This window comes from Arachis stenosperma, chromosome 6 (assembly GCF_014773155.1).
Source record: "Arachis stenosperma cultivar V10309 chromosome 6, arast.V10309.gnm1.PFL2, whole genome shotgun sequence".
Taxonomy (NCBI): Eukaryota; Viridiplantae; Streptophyta; class Magnoliopsida; order Fabales; family Fabaceae; genus Arachis; species Arachis stenosperma.
This window is the reverse complement of record NC_080382.1, coordinates 20,335,650-20,339,877: the sequence shown is the minus strand read 5'-3', so window position 1 is coordinate 20,339,877 and position 4,228 is coordinate 20,335,650.

Sequence of the window (4,228 nt, the reverse complement as noted above, 5' to 3'; positions counted from 1 at the left end):
CCGTTTTTCCTATGAGGTCGTGGAATATCCTGTTCATTAGCCTTTGATATGTCGCCCCCGCATTTTTCAAGCCGAATGGCATTACCTTATAGCAGAAAGTTCCTCCTGGCGTTATGAACGCCGTTTTGTCTTCGTCTGGTCGGTGCATCGGTATCTGATTGTAACCGGAGTAGGCGTCCATGAAACTCAGATATCGGTACCCCGCCGCAGCGTCGACGAGTGCATCTATATTGGGGAGGGGGAAGCAATCTTTGGGGCATGCTTTGTTAAGGTCAGAGTAGTCCACGCACATTCTCCACCTGCCATTGTGCTTTTTCACCAGTACTACATTTGAGAGCCACGTCGAGTAGTCCACTTCTCGTATGAAGCCTGCTTCTAGGAGGCCGGCCGTTTGTTTGGCTACCTCCTCTGCTCTTTCCGCCGACATTTTTCTCCTCCGTTGAGCCACTGGGTGTGCTTCCGGCTTGACGGCTAGGCGATGTGAGATGATTTGTGGATCTATGCCCGGCATGTCGGCTGGTGTCCATGCGAACAAGTCCCTGTTGGCTCTTATCATTTCAATCAAAGGCTCCTTTAGCTCATGTGGGAGGTTCTTGTTAACGAAAGTGAACTTTTCCCCTTCGTCACCGATGCTAAATTTTTCCAGGTCCCCTTCTGGTTCCGGCCTCGGCTTGTCCTCAATTCTGGCGTCAAGGTCGGCTAGGAATACGCCAGATGCTTCCTTGGACTTCTTTCTGAGGGAAAGGCTGGCGTTGTCACAAGCGACCGCCGTCTCGAGGTCTCCTCTTATGGTCCCTATGGATCCATCATCGGTGACAAACTTCATAACTAGCAACTTGGTATTGATTATGGCTTCAAAATCATTGATTGTTTTTCTTCCCAAGATGATGTTGTAGGCTGTGGAGTCTCGGAGGATTACGAACTCGGCCATCGCCGATCTTCGGCCTTGCATCTGTCCCACCGAGATTGGTAGGGAAATGACTCCGTCTGGTTTGATGAAGTGGTCGCCTAACCCGATAACCCCGTGCTGGTGAGTCGTCAGGTCGGCATCCTTCAGCCCCAGTGCGTCGAACACGTTGCGGAACATGATGTTTGAATCAGCTCCTGTGTCGACAAGGATCCGTTTGACGAGGCCGGTTCCCACTCTGGCCGTTATGACCATGGGAGGGTTTTCCGGGGCGTCGCTGAACCATTGGTCTTCTGGGCCAAAAGAAATGGACGGAGGTTTTTTGGTACTCTGCACCGGTGGAGATGAGATCGCCAGAACCTTGGCGTCTTTCTTGTGTGCCGACCGGGACTTCGGTGCAGTGTTTTTTGCCGTTACCACGTTTATTACAGTGAGGCCGTGGTCTCCGTCTTCGGGCTCCTGTCGCCGCTTGGTCAAGCGTGTCTTGCCTTCCTCGTCTTGCTCACGATAACGCCTTCTCGGCTCCCTGATGAGATGGGAGAACGCCGCTAGCTTTCCTTCCCTTATCGCTTGTTCTAATGCATCCTTCAGGTCGAAACAGTCCTGTGTTTGGTGGCCATATCCCTTATGATAATCGCAATAAAGGTTCTTGTTTCCACCCGTACGGTCCTTGAGTGGTCGAGGCTTCGGAAGAATTCCCTTTTCAGCTATTTGTTGATAGACTTCCATGATGGGAAGGGCGAGTGGAGTGTAGTTAGTAAACTTCCCGACTCGAGGGAATGGCCTAGGTGCTTTGTTTGATGCCTCCTCCCTGGCCTTCTCTTTCGCTCTCTCCCCGTCGCCACCGGACTGACGAGCCTGGCCGTAACCGGACTGCCGCTTATTGGCAGCCACGACTCGGCTGACTTCCTCATCGTTTATGTACTCTTTGGCCACCGTTTGGATTTCATGCATCGTCCAAACCGGCTTTGTGGTAAGATGTTTTGGGAAGTTCTCGTTGAGGAGGCCGTTCGTCAGGCAGAGACTGGCCACCGAGTCGGTTAAGCCGTCGATTTCCAAGCATTCGTCGTTGAACCGATCTAAGTACCTCCTGGTCGGCTCTCCCTGTCTTTGGGTTACCCCGAGAAGGTTGATAGGATGCTTGGCCTTTGCTATTCTCGTTGTAAATTGAGCCAGGAATGCGCGGCTGATGTCTGAGAAACTGTAGATGGAGCCTTGAGGGAGGCCGTTAAACCATCTAATCGCTGGTCCTGCTAGGGTCACCGGGAAGGCGCGGCACCTTACTTCGTCGCCTACTCCCTCTAGATTCATCCTGGCCTCGAAGGCCGTGAGGTGTTCTAGAGGGTCTTGAGTTCCGTCGTACCTCATGTCCGTTGGCTTGTCGAAGTGTTTCGGCAGCCGGACTTCGAGGATAGATCGGTGGAACGGGGTGGCGCCCATTATCACGGGTTGTCGTGTTCTTCCGTCTTCGCGACCTCTTGCCGCTCGATGGGTCGGTCCGCCGCGGGAGTAAATGATCGTGTCATTTCGTCTCCTCACTATGGGCGACTCCTCCCGCGAGCTCTCCACTTCCGTCCGCGGGCGGCTTCGGTAAGAGTCTTCCTCCTCGCTCCCGGGAGACGGGGTATAGCTCGGATCAGAAGAGCGTCCGTCCCGCTCCCGGTCGGCAAGCTGCCGCTCCAAGTTCTGGACTCTGTGGCGTAGCTCTTGCATTATTATGGCGCTATCGCCGCCCGTTCCTCCGAATGGTCGTGTCCTCGTGCGTCGATGGGGGGACCTTCGCCGCCCCCCTTGCGAGGCGACGGAGGCTGCCCCCTCTGCTCCGGCAGCTCGGCCTTGGTCGCCGGGACCCAGTGCAACTTCCATTTAGACGTCCCCACAGACGGCGCCAATGTTCGTTCGTCGGCTTCCGAACAGGTCGGGTGAACAGAAGATGCGAAGGTGGATAGGTGAGGGTGTCTTAGTCCTGCTCGCACTGATTGGGGGTCCGCCGAGCTAACGAGCACTTGGGCTAGTGAACGGACGGGGGGTGCCACCTGCAAAGACACTCCGACGCTCAAGTCAGTAATGTGCAGGCGGGCAGAATAATGGGGTCAGAGGATGTGACGTACCTCGGGGGAAGAGCCAATCTTCCCCTTATATACATGTCAGTAGCGGGCCCCTCATGGGACAGGCCCATATTCCCAAGGACGCTGTCCTGCAGCCGTGTGTGAGCTGTACAGGACGCGTGTCCGGATCGGTTGGGGGGCGCGTGTCCGGGTCGGGTATTACATGGGTCGGGTCGGCCCAAAGCTGATTCTGGGCCGGGCCGTAACAGTGCCCCCACGCGCCAATGGTAGTCGTGGGAGCTACCAATGGCGTGTCGTCTCGTATCTCGTCTGGTCGGTCGCTCGTGGGGAGGACGTGCCCCCAAGGCGCGTCTCTTGGTTGCCCAAACAACCGTTTCATCGCCTCGTTTCCTGCGCCAAGCATTGAATGCTCATAATGGGGTAAATAACCCCGTTTGAAAAGACCATTTTGCCCCCAGGCGTTTCGCGCTCTGGAGGCAGTTTTTAAACGAGTGGTTTTGATATTTCTGCACTTTATGCACTTTTTTCGCACCCCCTATTCTCCCTTCTCCCTCCTTGCTACAAGGTTTTGCTGTGGTGCCTCCGTTCGTGTTTCTTGCATTTTCCCAGATTCAACTTCATCTTCCTTTCATCAATTCAGGTAATTTTTCTGATCAACCTCCCTTTTATGCATTATCTCTGCATGTTTGTTATTTGGTTTTTTGATGTCACTGCGTAGCCTTTTAGTTGCGAGTAGACGTGTTAGGGGGGAAAGTACCATTCCAGGGTAGGCTTTTTCTCGTTCTCTTAGCCATTCAGTCTTGTTTAGCCTTAGTCGAGAAGTCGTGAGGGTGATGTTTGTGTTCGGCCTGAGCAACCGATCTCTTAGACTAACTGGATGGTACCCCCATGTAGGTATGGCTCGCACGGTCTCCCGGGCATCCGTCAACCCTGCGGCGTATGACCAGTATGCTTGGGTCGTCTCTGATGTAAGGGATTCACCCAATCAAATGGGCGAGGAGGAGCTCACCGAGTTCCGACAAGCCGGGTATTTGTGCGGCGGGACCGACGAGGAGGCCAATTACGACGTTTTCGTCCCGGCTCCTCACGAGCGTTTGTACGAAATCAACTTCCAACCCCGCCAGGTCGCCGACTGGATTTGGTTCTACAAGGCCATGTTCACTCAAGTCGGAGTTCGCATTCCTTTCTCAGCCTTTCAAATGGCGCTCTTAAACCGAATTTCCGTGTCACCGTCGCAGTTGCATCCGAACAG